Below are 20395 nucleotides of genomic sequence, written 5' to 3' on the forward strand. Positions count from 1 at the left end.
ACAAAATGATACTTTCTTCACTGATTGAGCTTAAGCTGTTAAAATTGGGATACAGCTACACTTTGACAAAAAAAAAACGCACAGATTGAATCTCTGTTTTCGGATTGAATTTAAGCTATCCAAATTGCAATACAATTACCCCCTTGCCAGTATATATTGGGCGACCAGAAGGTTTGTCTCAAATTCGAATATTTATTGTAGTTACTAAAACTTACAAAATAGTACTTTCTTCACGGATTGGGTATAGGCTTGCCAGGTCCCCAAAGCTCCAGGTCAGGAAACCCAACACTGACGCACAGTGTTGCCAAATCAAAAAATCTTGGAAATAATTCTCGAACTTTTGTACGGATAGAGATAAGATATGTCCACGAAACTTAACATAGTCAATGTTGCAAAATTTAGGGAACCTAGTGGGTCCAGAGGCTGATGGGGCTTGAAATTTGGCCATCTCGAGTATGTCAAATTTTGTATTGCTTGAGCTACAGCTCGAAAAACTACCAAAAATAAGCGAAAATGTCCAGTATATCTATAACGTTTTATAAGTTATTTTACTTAAAAAGATTATTTTTGAAAATTCTTGTCAAGGTATCTTCGGTATTTCTGAAATTGTTAGACTGTTTGTAAACCGATTGAAAATTTTTTGACATCGCTAGATTACAAAATTCTACGCGTATTTAAAAAAAATGTGCAAATTGTCCTTCCTATTAAAAGTTATTCGTTTCAGAATCAGAATCTAACATTTCTGAAAATAGAATCTCTCCGAACCAGTCAATACCAAACGAGGTTTTAGACAAGGAGACGGCCTATCGTGTGATATATTTAATATCCTGCTGGAGAAGATTATACGAGATGCAAATGTGAATAGAAATGGCACACTAATCACAAGAGAACACATGCTACTCGCCTATGCCGACGACATCGGCATCATATGTCGGTCACCGGAAGTAGTAACTGCAGCCTTTGTAAGAATCGAAAGAGTCAGTGAAAATGGGTCTGGTAGTAAATGGAGATAAGACAAAATGGATGGTTTCAACTCCCAAAACGACTTGTACAACCGAGCAGATAAAGAAAATGAAGAAAGTTGGGAACCACAACTATGAGATAGTCAGTAACTTTATGCACCCCGGCACCGCCGTAACCGAAACGAATGACACCAGTTTCGAAATAAAGCGAACAATAATACTGCCAGCAGATGCTACTTTGGTCTAAGAAAGCAGTTTAGAAACAAGGCCACCTCTCGACAGACGAAGATTACACTATACAAGACACTGATGCTGTTACGTGTTGTTATATAGTTCTGCGCTTGGACCAGACAATATAGGCGACGTATGAACCACGAGCTGTATGACGGCGATAGCATAGTTACACGCATTAAAATACAATGGCTGCGTTGGCTAGGTCATATTGACAGAATGGATGAAGAAGCTTCAGCAAAGAAGTCTTTTGAAGGCAAACAGGTGGTACACGCAAACTGGGAAGAGCAAAAGCCCGATGGAAAGATCAAGTGGTGGGAGACACCTCGATATTTAGTGTCAGAGGTTTTAGAATGAGCGCGGAAGATCGGGGCGCTTGGAACGCTATTCTACGTTCGGCCAGTGGAACAAATGTTCGGTCATAGCCAATTAAACTAAAGTAAGTATTTTAATAGTGCACAATTATGACTTATAGCTTGTCACGATATTTCTGTGTTGTGTTAACAACTTTCCGTCTTCATCCAACAATCGTTGGCTAAAAGGAGATGCTTCTAGATTGGTCTGGTGGACAGATAAATAAATAAATTTTGTCGTCTTGTCCCTGGTTGCATGGCGTGCAAATATTGCATGTTGGCGTTTTCCCTTGCCAATAGGAGTTTAGGTGGCTGAAACTACCGGATCATTCTTGGACAGAACTACTTTAGAGAGCAGAATAGAGGTTTGCTTCTACTTCGTCGTTACGAATGATGTGGTGGTGTGCCTTATACTCTGCTCTATCTTAAGACCTACTTTTATGAAGCTAGAATTTGAAGATCAAATGAACATATCCAAGCGGCGGCTGATTTTCTTAGGGATTGGAACGGCTGCTGGACATAGTGCTGCTGCTTTTGGATTTATACCTAATTCTGTGGAAGAATTGATGCTATAAAGTTCAATGTTGCAAACTTGCCTTCACACATTCCCTTAAGGAACAGGCAGTGTAACGACAGGTTCCCCTTAGCACTAGGATAAGCTCACCGGGGCCGATGATTCGTCACAGTAATTTATTGATTGTGAGACAGAAAGAGAAAGCCGGGGAGGGCTTGTTTTTACTTACCTTTGTTAGTATCATCTCGTCTTAAGGATACGTATTTTAGGGTAGAATAGCACAAATCTGTGAGGTGTTGATCCAGGCTTCCGAGGGAAGTGGGTAGATGGTTCTCCCTGAGATGTCCGAAGATGGGTGATATGAACCTTGGTAAGTACTATAACCTCGGGTGTACTCTCTCAGTGGATTTGCAGTTGTACTCTCGAGGGTGTCGGGGATAGAGACTTTGGTAAGTACTCTAGTAAAGGACTGGGAAAGGAGCGGGGTTCCACGGCTCGGCGATTGTCAACTCAAGGAGCGGGAGCCAAAAGAATATTGATCGATCTGTGGAAATTTGGGTTAGATGCTACAAAGCGATACCTTAATAAGTACTCACGTGGGGACCAGGAGTAAATCTACGGCAAGACACCTTAGTAAGTTTTCAAGCAAGGATGAGGAGGAAAAACTACGGTAAGGGTTTTTACCAGGATTCTACAGGGTAGCCAGAAGACAGTGGTAAGTACTCCATCAAGGATATTTTAGGATTCTGCAGGATAGCCAGGAGATCGTGGTAAGAACTCCAGCAAGGATATGCTAGAATATACTACGATTCTACAGGATAGCCAGAAGACCGTGGTAAGTACTCCAGCAAGGATATGCTAGGACATGTTAGGTTTCTACAGGATAGCCAGGAGACCGTGGTAAGTACTATAGCCAAGATATGCTAGGATTATTCAGAATAGTCAAGAGACCGTGGTAAGTACTTCAGCAAGGATGTGCTAGGATTCTGCAGGATAGCCAGAAGACCGTGGTAGTTATTCCAGCAAGGATATGCTAGGACTCTAGAAAATATCCAGGAGACCGTGGTAAGTACTCCAGCAAATGCTATGATTCAATAGGATATTCATGAGACTGTGGTAAGCACTCACACACAAATCTGTGAGGCGTTGATCCAGGCTTCCGAGGGAAGTGGGTAGATGGTTCTCCCTGAGATGTCCGAAGATGGGTGATATGAACCTTGGTAAGTACTATAACCTCGGGTGTACTCTCTCAGTGGATTTGCAGTTGTACTCTCGAGGGTGTCGGGGATAGAGACTTTGGTAAGTACTCTAGTAAAGGACTGGGAAAGGAGCGGGGTTCCACGGCTCGGCGATTGTCAACTCAAGGAGCGGGAGCCAAAAGAATATTGATCGATCTGTGGAAATTTGGGTTAGATGCTACAAAGCGATACCTTAATAAGTACTCACGTGGGGACCAGGAGTAAATCTACCGCAAGACACCTTAGTAAGTTTTCAAGCAAGGATGAGGAGGAAAAACTACGGTAAGGGTTTTTACCAGGATTCTACAGGGTAGCCAGAAGACAGTGGTAAGTACTCCATCAAGGATATTTTAGGATTCTGCAGGATAGCCAGGAGATCGTGGTAAGAACTCCAGCAAGGATATGCTAGAATATACTACGATTCTACAGGATACCCAGAAGACCGTGGTAAGTACTCCAGCAAGGATATGCTAGGACATGTTAGGTTTCTACAGGATAGCCAGGAGACCGTGGTAAGTACTATAGCCAAGATATGCTAGGATTATTCAGAATAGTCAAGAGACCGTGGTAAGTACTTCAGCAAGGATGTGCTAGGATTCTGCAGGATAGCCAGAAGACCGTGGTAGTTATTCCAGCAAGGATATGCTAGGACTCTAGAAAATATCCAGGAGACCGTGGTAAGTACTCCAGCAAATGCTATGATTCAATAGGATATTCATGAGACTGTGGTAAGCACTCCACCTGTGACTGTGGATATTCGTACTCACCGTTGCCCGATGTTCACTGTTGCTACGCACTGACTGTCCCCATTTGCTTAGCTTGGCACACGCAAGCCACATGTTGCGTGGGCGTCACGAAAGCAGTTGCTGATTGACGTTACAATAACAACAAATCCACCAATGGTAGAGATACGCTGTCGTGGTTTTGTTATTGGCGATTATTCAGAACAAAACTAAAAGAATATTACAATGGCGTGACCGAAAATGAGTATGACGATTTTCGTCGTCACAGCAGAAAACTTCTTGCATATCAATGAGTGCTGCCCGAATCTACTTCAAGCACAATGATAAGGGACCTGCTTTTATCCAACTCCGAACGGGGTGCCACTCATGCACATGGGTCTAAGAATATCAAAAAATGAATCACATATTTTGATACCTATGAATATTCATATACCAATACTAGAATTCTCGTCTTAAACAGCCCTATTTTGAATAACAATTCCCTGGGAGTTTTTTTCCTACTCCATTTCTCCTATTCTTAATGACAATTTCCTTTTACCGCTTCCTAATATTTACGAACAATTTACTATGTACGGAAATTATTTTTCACCTTTTCATCAAAAACAAGTACAAATTTTGATAGGTTCTCCCGGCTTAAATATGCCATGTACCCACCGCTGAAGGTTTGCCTAAGTTTTTCAGATTTATTGACAATAAAAGACGAGTATTCTAGAATTGGTATATGAATATATGTACATAGGTATGTCGTGGTTGTTGTAGCAGCGTGATGTACATTGAGGCGGCAGCCCTTACCGATGAAGGACTTCATCGGGTCAATCCGGTACGAACAACCGGCTGCCATGGGGTATACATACACAGAAAAAATATAGACCTAAATTTTTCCGATTAAACATGGTATTAAAAAAGTTGTTAAAAAAGGTGTTAATTGCCTTAGTTATTATTGACATTGAAATCAAATATTTTTAATTGTACGTATTAAATTGTTATTTAATAATACAAATTGTGAGTATCTATTTTTGCGATCTGTTGCGATCACACATGTAATGTATGTAATGCGAAGAAGTACGAATGAGCCAAATATACGTCCAGTTTCTATCATAAACAGACACATAGTGGCGTGGGTAGACAAAAAAAAAATTAAGAAAAATAGAAAGTGTGTATTTTATTTATTTCTCAATAAAATAAAATAATTTATTAAATAATAATTGAGGAGTAAAAACATTATATTTTAAGTGTTATGCTGAAATAGTATAATGCAGAAAAATCATGATCTAAACAAATGAAATAGATACATTCCAATCGAAACAAATTTGAGAACATGGAAGAAGGTAGACGTGGTATTTATAAATATTATTCTATTTTATTGGGTTGCCCAAAAAGTAATTGCTGATTTTTCATATAGTCGGCGTTGATAAATTTTAAGCATTAATCGAATTGGATCGTCATGTAACTGAGCGTGAGATAGGAGAGAAGTTAAATATACCAAACCCAACCATTCATTATCATATAAAAAGTCTTGGACTAGTGAAAAAGCTTGATATTTGGGTACCGCATGTATTGAAAGAAATTCATTTAACAAACCGAATCAACGCTTATGCACCTTATGCACCTTAAACGCAATGAATTTGATCCGTTTTTAAAACGAATCATAACTGGAGATGAAAAATGGATTGTTTACAATAACGTTAGTCGAAAACAATCATGGTCCAAGCATGGTGAACCAGCTCAAACCACTTCAAAGGCTGATATCCACCAAAAGATGGTTATGCTGTCTGTTTGGTGGGATTGGAAGGGTGTGGTATATTTTGAGCTGCTTCCAAGGAACCAAACGATTAATTCGGATGTTTACTGTCAATAATTGGACAAATTGAATACAGCCATCAAGGAGAAGCGACCAGAATTGGTCAATCGTAAAGGTGTCATATTCCACCAGGACAACGCTAGACCGCACACAACTTTGGTCACTCGCCAAAAACTGAGTGAGCTTGGCTGGGAACTTTTGATGCATCCACCATATAGCCCTGACCTTGTACCATCAGACTACCATTTATTTCGATCTTTGCAGAACTCCTTAAATGGTAAAACTTTCGGCAATGACGAGGCTATAAAATCGCACTTGGTTCAGTTTTTTGCAGATAAAGGCCAGAAGTTCTATGAGCGTGGAATACTAAATGGCAATGGCAATTTTATATTTGATTAAAATTCATTCTAAGTTTTATTAAAAATGCATTTACTTTCTTTTAAAAAATCCGCAATTACTTTTTAGGCAACCCAATAATATGTTGTTATCCCTATAGTGACTATATTGGCTTGGAAAACGGCGCTGATGACGGAAGATAACAAATGCAATATTCCGTGTATCTAGATTTCGTGGTGTTGTGCGCAAAATGCTAAGATTGATGTTTATTACGATGCACTTTAATATGTATATAAATTATTTGGTTCATTATACTTTTTACTGACGGAATCCACGACAATGAAGGGAGGCTTACAAGGGAAAGGCAATTAAAAAATAAATATTTTAATGCAATAATTTGAATAATGTAATGTAATAATTTTATCCGCAATTTTAATAAACAACTTTTTATTTTGCTGGATGTATAAAGATGTTTATTAATACAAACAGGTAAAAGCGTGCTAAGTTTGGCCGGGCCGAATCTTATATACCCTCCACCATATATCACATTTGTCGAGTTCTTTTCCCGGCATCTCTTCTTAAGCAAAAAAAGGATAAAAGAAAAGATTTGCTCTGCTATTAGAGCGATTTCAAGATATGGTCCGGTTCGGGCCACAATTAAATTATATGTTGAAGACCTGTGTAAAATGTCAAAAACCAATTCGAATAAGGATTGCCCCCTTTAGGGGCTCAAGAAGTCTAATAGAGAGATCAATTTATATGGGAGCTGTATTGGGCTATAGACCGATTCAGACCGTAATAAACACGTATGTTGATGGTCATGAGAGGATCCGTCATACAAAATTTCAGACAAATCGGATAATAATTGCGACCTCTAGAGGCTCAAGAAGTCAAGACCCAAGATCGGTGTATACGGCAGCTATATCAGGTTATGGACCGATTTGAACCATACTCGGCACAGTTGTTGGATATCATAACAAGCAGGACGTGCACAATTTCATTCCAATCCGATTAGAATTGCGACCTCTAGAGGCTCAAGAAGTCATACAGTTGTTGGATATCGTAACAAAACACGTTGTGCAAAATTTCATTCTAATCGGACAAGAATTGCGCCTTCTAGAGGCTCAAGAAAATCAAGATCCAAGATCGGTTTATATGGCAGCTATATCAAAACATGGACCGATATGGTCCATTTACAATCCCAACCGACCTTCACTAATAAGAAGTATTTGTGCAAAATTTCAAGCGGCTAGCTTTATTCTTTCGAAATTTAGCGTGCTTTCGACAGATAGAGGGACGGATGGACTTGGGTAGATCGACATAAAATGTCACGTCGATCAAGAATATATATACTTTACGGGGTCTCAGACGAATATTTCGAATAGTTACAAACAGAATGACGAAATTAGTATACCCCCATCCTATGGTGGAGGGTATAAAAATATCAAATAATTTCCTTTAATTAAATTTATAAAAATGTTATTTAAGAGAGGGAAAACTTTCAAATAAATTGCTTAATTGAGTTAATATCTGCTTTAATTGGATTTTTGACCTCGTCATAAATCCAAATTACGAAATTGTTAACCAATAATTCAAATTTGTTTATTGGTCCGATTTCAGTGATTTTTTAATTGAATGTACAAATTTCTAAATTGAACCATGTTTTTAATATTTTCTGTGTAGGTATCAAAATATGTATTTTATATTTTAATTTTCTTAGACTCAAGAGTTGTTGGTAAGTGATCCCTTATCATTGAGCTTAAAGTAGAGACGGGCAGCACTCCTCTGTCTGTACCTTAATGGAATTTTCGCGGGCAAATTTTGAATATTACACTTCAGACCATCAATTACTCAAGAATAATTGGTGTAACATTAGGCAGCATTTACGCCACAGGGACATACATTAATCCATAGTCGCTTTTCGCCAGCACTTTGTCCAACACCCTTCCCAACCAACAAAAAAGCGGCAACCCCCGGAAATGTCGATTAGATCTTCAAGTTTTAGCTCCATAAATTTAGGTATTTTCTTTAGATAAAGCAGCGAATCTGGCGGAACACCACAACATTTACGACGACATAGTGGAAGCAAACCTTATAATACTCACTAAAGTAGTTCTGCCTAAAAACGAACCGGTAGATTCAGCTACCTAAACTCCCTTTGGCAAGGGAAAACGCCAACGTCTACTAGACCACTCTGGAAGTACCTCATTTTAGCCAACGACTGTTTGATGAAGACGGAAAGTTGTTATCACAACACACAAAAATATCATGACAAGTTGTGGGCTATTATTGTGCACTATTAAAATACAAAAATTAAAACAAACATTTCAATAGCAACACTAAACATGTTTGTTAACTTTTTAACAACCTTTACAACTTATTTTTGCCAATTTTCCAAAAAATAATAGTCAAATGTTTATCCAAAGTAAAACAGCTGTCGAAAACTCGAAATTCCCTCTCCCCGTTCAATCAGAATAGGAGGATTTTATTCGAGGCAGAAATTAATTCCCTGGAAGTTTTTCAGAATTGGGCTGAAACTGTTAAAAAAATTGAAAAACTTATGCAAATTTACTATGGTGGGTACATGAAATATATAAACTCGAATAATGATGTAAGACACAAAAAAGTACATATGTATATCTTGATCGCCTTGAAAAGAAAAGAACATTTGACGAACTTAGAATAGTGTTCCAAGCACATCGGTCGTCTGCGCTTCTTCTAAAATCTCTGACACCATGTTTCGAGATGTCTTTCGACGCTGATGCTCTTCATCAATGCAAACTGGTACATAAATCTTGCCTCGGAATCATATAACAACACGGGTAGTACCAGTGTCTTGTATAGTGTAATCTTCTTCTGTCGAGAAGTGGAAATTATTTCTATGGAAATAACGTTAACTTTTTACCGTGTAGTGCTTACTGCTCGAAATTTTAAACAAATGCTTCTAATTGATGTAGAGCAGTTGATATCTTCACATTTGACTTCCTCGGGCCTTTGAAGGCGCAATTTTGCACCATTTAGCGAAAGTTGTGCACAAAGACTTTTGTTATGACTTCCAACCTGTAAAAAACCGATCTTTAGAGTTGACTTGGTTAGAACCTGGGAGCTGCAATTCTCATGACAACAAATTCTTAGTTCCAGCTTATAAATGTATGTAGTCCAAAGAACATAACAAATCCTTGGTGGAGAGTATTTAAGAGTCAATCAATTTCGGAGCAGGAAATGGTATTAAATGTGCAACATATCCATCTAAATGATGCGTACATCAATTTTCTAAAAATAATTTAATCGACTACTGCAAGGAAGTTTAGTCCGAATATATCAGATAATCTAGAAATCTAAATTTAAATTCTGGCATCATAGTTTGATCATTTAGAATCGACTAATGCGTTGGACTTGACGAGTATTTTTCATAGAAAATCTTTAGACAAAAACCTCTGATCTTTTGACACTAAAAAAAGGTGTATGGGCAAAGTAGCTCAAACCCGGCTATATGACTTAAAAAGCAATAATGTTTATGTTGAAATAGTTTTTTTTTCTGTTCGAATTTTTTAAATTAAATTTGGAAAACAACTTTTCTATAAAATCTTGCATTGTAATTTTCGAGTGCTTAAGGACAATTGATTCGAAATTTAGGAGCAAGATGCAAAAAGTCAACTATAGTTCTAAATTTCATGATGCTATAAAGAAGTATGACACAAAATAAACAGAAACTTTTCGATAAATAACAAATTTTGATGGAAAAAGAAAATCATTTTGCTTTTTATCGAAATGTTGGTACCAGAAAAACGAAAGATCAAAATTAAGTATACGAATGTATGCTTTAGTAAGTTTAGGCATACGAATGTGTACCAGGTATAATGTCTAGCTAAGCTGATGCCTGCCGCATATACCGATCTAGTGGGCGCAATTCTAATCCTGAATCCTTGGCTGAAATTTTGTATGAATCGTTTTTTATGACTTTCCAAAAATGTGCTGAGTATGGTCCAAAGCGGTTCATAACCTGATACAGAAACCATATAAGCCGGTCTTGGATCTGTAAGTTTCGATGTGAGTATTTTTTTGAAAAGACCAATTGGTTAAAAAATATAACAAACTGAAAATTTTGAAAAATTTTTGGAGAGACTACATTTTTCCGAGACAGAAGGAAGACACAGAAAATTATTTAAAAAAAAAGAATCAAAATTAAGAAAATTTTATTTAAGAAAAATGAAAATTGTACGAATATTACGCCATGTTTTCCAAGAAATAAAAATAAACAAAACAAACGGATGAGTCCTCGACGCTGACTTGCGAATACGAGAAGAATATTTTTGGCTTATTTCGCCAACGAAACTTTTTTTGAGAAATCTCAATCTATGTCAATTTTGTTATATAATAATGCCTAGAGGAATTGAAGACCAAATTTCAATGTTTTGTTGGACTTCAACTCAGTCAGTTTGGTAAACGAAAAAAGTACAACCCTGAGAAATATTAAGAGACCGATTTTAATTGATGAAACAACGAATGATCTTGCTGGATATTAATGGACTCTCTACATAAACTTAAAAAACTTAAACTTAAGAAAATCATTACTAAACAGCTTTAAAAACCATTAATTTTGAAGTTCCTACATCAACAGGCCTGGTGATAGCGAAGGATATTTTGGATAAGTCCAAATTAAGTTTGTTATGTCGCTCATTTTATCACTCTTTTATACATATTCATATTAGTAATTAATTAATTAGTTAATATTATTAAATATAACTAAACGGATTAATCACTTCACCCAGTTTTCTTGTTAAAAATTAATTAATTATCGATTAAAAAGACTTTAATTTTCATGGATATAAAAAAATGCAGAAATACTTACACATTACATATTTTCATTATTATAAAAAACAAAAAAATTTGTTAATTAAAATTAAATATAAAACATGTAAGAAAGGGCAGAAATAGGGCGTTGCCGACTGTATAATATCCTACACCTACCCTTAAAGTACAATGTGGGAGCAATATCCAATTCTGAACCAAATTTGTTGGACCTCGGCGAGCAAATATGTTCAAACTGTAATAACTACGGGTGCAAATGACAACATTATTGCAAAATACCTTAATTCTGACGAACATATATATGGGAGCTATATCTAATTCCGAACCGATTTCGAACAAACTTCTCAGATAACGAGGTAGTCGTCGAAGCGTTGTGCAAAATTTTGGCAAAATTGGTCAAACAATGCGCTAGCAGTGGCTCTTGGGGTGAAAATCCAGCGATATACATATATAACAGCTATATCTAAATCTGGGCCGATTTCTATGAAATTCAACACTAATATATCGAGTCAAAAGAAAATCCTTCCTTCAAAATTTCGAGAGAATCGGTTAAAAAATGATCACTTTCTTGCAATATTTCTCAAAGTCGGACGAACATATATATGGGAGCTATACCTAAATCTAAACCGATTGAAAGCAAACTTCTCAGATACTGTGACAGTCGTTGAGGAAAGCGTTTTGCAAAATTTTTGGCAAGATGGGTCAATAATTGCGCTTGCGGTGCCTCTAGAAGTTAAAATCGGGCGATATACATATATGACTGCTATATCTAAATTTCAACCGATTTCTATAAAATTCATCTATAAAGTCGAGAAGCAAGAGAAAATCCTACCTTCCACATTTGGAGAAAATCGATTAACATATGACCAATTGATTGCAATATTACTGCAAATCGGACGGGAATATATATATGAGAGCTATGACTAGATCGTAACCGATTTCGAGCAAACTTTATAGACATTGTGGAAATCTTTGAGAAAAACGTTGTACAAAATTTTGAGAAGATTGGTCAATAAATGCGCTTGCAGTGGCTCTTGGAGTGAAAATGAAAGAAATTCAGACGTAATATCGAGAGTCATTAGAAAATCCTTCCTGCCAAATTTCTAGAGAATCGGGTAACAAATGACCATTTTATTGCATTATTTCTGAAAATCGGACGAACATATATATGGGAGCTATATCCAAATCTGAACCGATTCCAATGAAATTCACCAGAAAAACATCGATCGGATGAAAATTGCGACCTGAAGTTTTTACATAAATTAACATGGACAGACGGACATAGCTAAATCATATCAGAAAGTGGTTCTGAGTCGATCGGTATAATTATCAATATGTCTATCTCTCTTCCTTTTGGGAGTTACAAACTAATTCACTAAGCTATAATACCCTGTACCGCAGTAGTGGTGTAGGGTATAATGAGTTGATATATTAAGCAAAAGTCGCGAAAGATAATCATATGGGCTGACCTTAATAATGTCAGCAGGTATGGTGGGTATAGAATTATGAGCGCCGAACAATCACCTATGAGTGTACCTCTCAGTTAGAACCACTTCCCTTCTTCTGATCTATAGCTATTTTCTTTGGACATTAAAAGTAAGAGCTTCCTTACTTTATGTATTCTGGTCCAAATCTGTCTCTGAAAGAAAAGAAGTTGCAGATCTTGAGCCTCTTGAAGGCACAATTATTAAAACCAGCTGTTTTCAATGAATTGGCGAACGAGTCAAGTGAAAAAGGAAAAAAATTTTAGTAGTAAAGAAAGGAAATCAGCCCAAGAAATCCCCTGGATGACCGGGGAGATTCACAACATTGGGAAACAAGTCCGCAGACTTTATAACAGAGCACGTCGTAAAATAGCGGAAATTTATTGGGATGTGTATTACACACGGCTTAAGGAATTTCCATGTAACGGATTGTGGAACCATGATTAAGAGTAGGATAACCAGTGAACTGCTTAAATACAAACAGCCTGCCTATGTCAAGGGAAGGTAGGTCGTGCCCTGCACGAAGAATCCTTCGATGCCAAGACCTACACACTGGCGGTATGTATTGACATCAACGGGGCTTTAAACAATGTGCGGAATAGATGGATAAATTTCGGGTCCCATGACATAAATAAAGACGATAAAGTGGCACAGGGCACACTCCTATGGGTGACCACCATAAATGACCCATTGCAGATGTTAAGTGAGGAGGAATTTGACAATGTTATAATTCTTCTAAGAGGCAAGGATCGGAACCAGCTATGCAGAAGGTCCGAAGGGTTCCTGCAGATGGTATATCTGTCAATTTAAGGCACCACGTTTCCTAAATAGAACGATTTCAATATCCGACAAGGTCAAATACTTAGGATGATCTTGGACAGAAAACTGTAATGTTCAGGAGCGTACCAAAAAGGCTCACAGATGTTGAGCACTATGTAACGGCTCGAAATGGGGTCTGAATCCGAGAATAGTCCACTGGCTCTACATGGGCGTGATTTGATCAATACTTACTTTCACCCCAGCAGTTTGGTGGACTGTGGCCCATAGACATACAAATTATGTGTGAGACAGCCATGGCATCTATGAGACTTACGGCGATGGGAGAATGGATAGAGGATAGGAGCAGGTCATACCATCGCGATATAATCGAGGCGACGATAGGAAACCTGGAAGAAATGGAAGAGGTTTCCGATCGGTTACCTGAGACGACATGTGAGGTCGAGTGCGAGGCACTGCTGCCAGCGGCACAGTCTTGGATTGACGAAAACCTAGTATTGTCATCTGGAACATCATATTACACAGCGTGGGTCTGGGAGTCTACATTGAGAATCTAGGGACTAAGATCTATTTTAAACTGCCTGACCATAAAACGGTCTTGCAGTCGGAGATCCGGGCAATCAAGGATTGCGCGAGGTGGTGTGGTTTTCACGCGAGGACGTCGAGTGTGAACATCTTTCTGGGCAGTAAACAGGCCATAAGGGCAATAACAAACAGGGCGGTAAAGTCACGAACAGTCCTGGAGTGTAAGGAGATTAACGCCTTGAAAATGACATGATCCGCATCGTTTGCGTGCCAGGCTACAGCGGAGAATACGATTTTGCAGCGAAGGGCATAGGACTGTCGTCAACAAACTTGGTGAACCCGAAGCCTTTAGCGTCGACACGGTCCGAGTTAAGAGCGTGGGCTACGAACGCGCATGTAAAACGGTCGGCAGGACGACGATAATCCTATAGGGATATCCGGATTTTTAGAATACGAGGCTATTACTGAAAGGAAGCAAGCAGTAGGTGAGTAAAGCTTTCGGTATCATAAAAGGACACATAGGACTACGAGCTCACTTATGCAAAATCGGTGCCGCAATTGAAAGCATGTGTAGGGCATGTGGAGAATATGATAGGACGTTGGAGCATTTCCTAGGTCACTGCCCGGCTTTCGCGGCTAACAGACACCTTCACTTAGGTGGGGAAACAATACCAGACATCAACCAAATAAGGAGAGTGGTATGGAAAACAATTACGGATTTTGTAAGTAGCTCGAAATTCCTAACTTAAAATTTTCTTTTTCGAGGTTACTTTTTAGTATTCAGAGCGTACAACAAGCCAATTTGGCTTCGGTGTATGTCCATAGTGGCATGGGGTGGATTAATATCTGCTCCCTTTTTTTTAGCCTAACCCGTAAACATGGGCACAGGTAGATTTAATTACGCAAATAGAAATGTGTGTCTCAGTGGATTTCTCGTACCACTTCGTAAAGGGTCGTCTCCCACGACCTGCACTTGAGGTATGCGTGTTGTACCACACTCAAAGGCCTGCACAAAACCATTCATAGGTGACTGTTTTTGGTGAACTCGTGAACACTAAACGCATGATGTTGTATTTCACGGCTACTAAAGAGCGAGACACTGAGGATAGGGTAAAACGAACAAGTTGCTGTTTAGTAGATAAATTTGAAAAACAACCACCATTCAGTGCTTTGCAGTATTTTTATCTCGAATTCATCGCCGCTACAGTGAGATATGAGAAATTACTCGCTGTTTATTAAATCGTCTCGCTGTCAATCGTCTGCAAATTGTTTGTTTTCTCATATAAAAAAGGGCGTACAGTTATCGGTAGAAGTATTTTGACAAACAAATATTTCATATTTATTTTTATACCCTCCACCATAGGATGGGGGGTATACTAATTTCGTCATTCTGTTTGTAACTACTCGATTTATTCCTCTGAGACCCCATAAAGTATATATATTCTTGATCGTCGCGACATTTTATGTCGATCTAGCCATGTCCGTCCGTCTGTCGAAATCACACTAACTTCCGAAGGAGTAAAGCTAGCCGCTTGAAATTTTGCACAAATACTTCTTATTAGTGTAGGTCGGTTGGTATTGTAAATGGGCCATATCGGTCCATGTTTTGATAAAGCTGCCATATAAACCGATCTTGGGTCTTGACTTCTTGAGCCTCTAGAGTGCGCAATTCTTATTCGATTGGAATGAAATTTTTCACGACGTGCTTTGCTATGATATCCACCAACTGTGCCAAGTATGGTTAAAATCGGATCATAACCTGATATAGCTGTCATATAAACCGATCTTGGGTCTTGACTTCTTGAGCCTCTAGAGTGCGCAATTGTTATCCGATTGGAATTAAATTTTGCACGACGTGTTTTGTTATGGTATCCAACAACTCCAACCAAGTATGGTTCAAATCGTTTCATAACCTGATATAGCTGTCATATTTACAGATCTGGGGACTTGACTTCTTGAGCTTCTAGAGGGCGCAATTCCTATCCGATTTGGCTGAAATTTTGCAAGACGTATTTTATTCTTACTTAAAACTGTAAAACTGTCAAATAAGGTTCAAATCGGTTAATAACCTGATATAGCTGCCATATAAACTGATCTGGGATCTTGACTTCTTGAGCCTCTAGAGGTCGCAATAATTATCCGATTTGCCTGAAATTTTGTACGACGGATCCTCTCATGACCATCAACATACGTGTTTATTATGGTCTGAATCGGTCTATAGCCCGATACAGCTCCCATATAAATCGATCTCTCTATTTTACTTCTTGGGTGCTATTCTTATTCGAATTGGCTGACATTTTACACAGGTCTTCAACATATAATTTAATTGTGGTCCAAACCGGACCATATCTTGATATCGCTCTAATAGCATAGCAAATCTTTTCTTATATCCTTTATTTGCCTAAGAAGAGATGCCGGGAAAAGAACTCGACAAATGCGATCCATGGTGGAGGGCATATAAGATTCGGCCCGGCCGAATTTAGCACGCTTTTACTTGTTTTTGTAAAATTTGGATGGTCGTGAATTGAGTCGTTTGAACCTATTGTAGCCCATTTATTTTGCATAAATTATTCCTTAATATGAGAAAGCATGTATTTATTTATTTCATATTATAATAACACTCAACAACTTACATTTGTACTTTTATTTTAACTATTTATATCAAGTAACAATTCTATTCGATTGCTCCAGAGCTCACGAGTGGATTTCGAACAGCTAATACTCGATTATGCTGTCGTCAACGAATGCCATAATCTCGAATGTCGAAAGTGCTTATTCGTTAACGATAGCGGTAATACCAAAAACAAAAATTTCGAACAATTTTACTCGTTCACGTATGCGATAATTCGGCCCCTGGACTGGTGACGACCAATGTAATGTATTAAGCATAATCTAATGGAAAAAATTGGTCCTTTATAGCATAGAGCATTGCCTAGCCGTAAAATGAATGATTCGCCAAAAAATCTATCACTAGAGGAAAGTGAGATTTCATTAAAAAATGTATCAATATTTTATCTTAATTCACTCTTCCATTCATTTCGACTAAGTTTCGCCGCCCGTTATATGTAAACTATCCTCAAGGTAATACTGAGCCAACCATTTCTACTATTCTTTTTCAATATAGGCGGCTATTGTTTTATTAATTTTATTAGAATTCTATCAAAAACATATTTTTAGTTATTTTTATGAAAAAAAGTTAGTCCAAAATTCATTATTTCAAAATAATGATGTCATGCTCACCGGAGGCCACCGTAACGCAGAGGTTAGCCTATGACGCTGAATTTGATTCTGTTGAGTGCCCAAGAATCCAGGAACTCTGCCACTAAGATAGGGTGCGTGCAGAGGAATCTGGGTCTGAGACGAGTGGGCCTGGCTGGGCAGTTAAACAGATGACGTGTGTCGTGTGATGCCATGATCGTACAATCGTCCGCATATGATACAATCTCTAAGCCGTTAGGAGGCGGTGAATTGGAGGATAGGTAGAGTTTAAACAGTGCCGGAGATATCATCCCGACTTGGGAAAATCTCTGTTTCACACTACGGTGTTTCGATTTCGTGCCACGAGGAGCGTCCTACCACATGGCCTGGGCTGATTAAAGCCACGCAAATGTGTGCGGTGATGGCACGCAAACCAGTTGTTGTGCTATGCAGTCTTCGAAATCCATACTGACGCTCGTCGAATGGAAATTCTCCAACGAGACTCGGGAGGAGTAGTCCCTCAAGCTTCTTGGCTACTGGTAAAGGTAGGAAGATCGGTCTGTACGACTCCCCTTACTTAGATCATTTCCTGGCGTCAGTAGCGGTAGAACTCTGCTCATCTTCCAGACATTGGGTACGTAAGGTACTCGACTCCAGGTTGATCCAGATTCTTCAGCATCAGTGTAGAGATTCCGTCGGGGTGTTGTGTTGTGGATGACTTGGCGCCACGGATGACATTCGTAACTTCGACCACGGTAAATTGTGATTGCTGCTCTTCGGCCTACAGACCACGGATAGGACGAATGGCTCTCCTCCTAGCCCTGTCACTCTAGGGATGCACAATTAATTGTCGGTTGAACCACCAGGCGCAGCTCTTACGTCGCCAAATGTGACTGAAGTCCTGTCGACCCGTCTACCGGAGTTCTAAAGTGACTTAACTTGCCTAAACCTGTACCAAAGTTACATTGCTCCAAGTGTTTCAGCCACAAATTCCACTTATGTTCGTTGACTAACCTGTTAATTTCCAGATTCAGCTCACTTCTTGGGTTAGTGCGGTCCGTGCAACGAATCCCATCACGCTCGAGTAACTAGTGTTACTCGCAGACGAGCTAAGTTAATGATGTCTAGGAATTTCCTCTCGGCAGCACATTAGATGGGGGGTGTCAGTTCACTGAAGTGGCGATTGGTGTACTCTCTAAAGCCGATCCAATCGGCCTTCTTTTGATTGATAAACGATCGGCGCTCAGAGGTTATGAAGTCGGGTGATCGGTCGATGGTGAGAGTTATGGGTAGTTGGCCTGATCGCAAAGAAATTACGGCTTGCTTGGTTACGCAACTCAGGAGATCAGGGAATGCAATGGAAATGTCTGGCTAGCTGCTACACCTCGTAATCCTGGTGGGGGCGTCCTCATTCACCGTGCCAAACGCGTAGCCTTCAATATGCTCTGCCAAAGCTATGCCCCGCTGGTTGTTACCTAGGGAAGAATGCCATGAAACGTGATGTGCATTAAAGTCTCGAAGAACCAGACGATTATTGCCAGATAGTAGCCCACTTATCTCGGACATGTAAGTCTGGTCGTGCATTGGGACAAAGCTTCCAACCGGCGGTATGTAAACGTTGTATAGCTCTATTTCGGCAATACCGAACCTGACTGCTCCATGTATGGGTCACTAGCACCATGCGCAGGCGAGATGGGTCTATCATGAAGGCCAATCGCTATCCTTACGTAGCACGTTGTATCTGTAGCACATTGTATCTGTAGCACATTGTATCTCAGACTCATAAAATCCACAATCTCGTCGATCTTGACCAGCCCAAATATTACCAGGCCAGTGCCTGGAGATCAGGGATTCTAAAAAGCCTATAATCCTTCGTCGTACTGTTGTGTTTTTTTTCCGCCTTGGGGTATGTAGGACCATGACTGGCCCTGAAAATCCGTTCTAGTCAGGTAGCGGACTCTTGCAGCAGTGCTGGGATAAAACCGTCAAACCGGTATAAATTGCCGGAAAGTGCGGACTGACCACACTATTTTCTCCTCGTCAACGCTGTCCCTGTTGAGGTCATCCTCCAAATCCGCATATGTAGGTATGGCGATATCTTGATCGCCGGCCTCTTCCTATTCGCCCGGGAAATGCATTTCCACTCTGGGTGTTGTTAAGCATTTTTAAATGCGCTTTGTGGTTGCTATTGTGGTTCTTAAATTTAGGTTATATAATGGTACGCGTCTAACAACCTCAATCGCTCAGCTTCACTCAGAGAGCTAAGGTTCTTTCTGTCGCCCTCGAAAAAGGTTAAAAAAACCGCTGACGAACACGCAAAAATTGAGGGCAGTACAAAACCATATTTAGTGTGGTTCCTGGTTGCAATCGAAACACACACATGAAGTTGGAAACAGTCCCAGCCCAATTGGAATTGAGCAAGAAATACCCTGGTCTACCGTGGAAGGTTAAAGACATTCACTTGGAAGCTATTTATAGCTACAATAGCTCCTAATGCTGACGACATTTGGAGGTACTGTGCCATTTGGTATAGCACACTAAAAAAAATGACCAAATGGTTGAGTTAAAATAAACTACTTTCGAATAAAGTTGAACTTCATATAGCGCTAAATATATTTTTATTCGTTTTTAGTTAATGTAGATCTAAAATATAATTACATCAAATGAACTTCATTATGGTTCAACGTTAAATAAATGGAACTACAAAATTACTGAGTAAAGCAGTGCATATAATACAATCGTCAAAGATATTTTGAACTGACATCAACACAATTAATGGAATAAAATACCCGAAATATTTACTGTGTGGTAATGCATCTGAACAAAATTTTGGCGAAATCTCGGTTTCTATTCCGTTCAGATTTAACCAATGTGCATGAAATAATTTATTTATTGTAGTTGTCTAATCTTTTGTTTTATTTTATTATTTTTCAAATTTACACGTTGCGAATATAAATTTCGTATATACTAACTATTAAAATAAAAACGTTCACACATTAAGTTTTCAATGCCTTTGGAAAAATTCCCAAATATGTCGCATAGGAGTAAGCACCATATTTTCACAGAAGTTCCGCTGCGCCATATTCACAATATTTTATAGATTGTTAAAAAAGAAATTTAAGTGTTGAGTATATATATATATATATATATATATATATATATATATATTTTTTTTTTTTTTTTTCTTTTTTTTTTTTTTTTTCATTCTTATACTTACCATCCGTCTGTAATTAGTAGTATAAATCATTTGCGTTAAAATATTCCATCACTGCATATGTTGTAGATCTCATTTCCATTTTAAAAGATACTGCAAACAAAGTTTAATAAAATCAGTAAAACAACAGAATAATTTTTGTGTATCAAAATTTCAGGACGATTCATTTCGGTCTATTCGATTCGGAAGCGAACTTAGAACTAATTT

The sequence above is a fragment of the Stomoxys calcitrans genome, chromosome 4 (genome assembly GCF_963082655.1).
Source record: "Stomoxys calcitrans chromosome 4, idStoCalc2.1, whole genome shotgun sequence".
NCBI classification, from domain to species: domain Eukaryota; kingdom Metazoa; phylum Arthropoda; class Insecta; order Diptera; family Muscidae; genus Stomoxys; species Stomoxys calcitrans.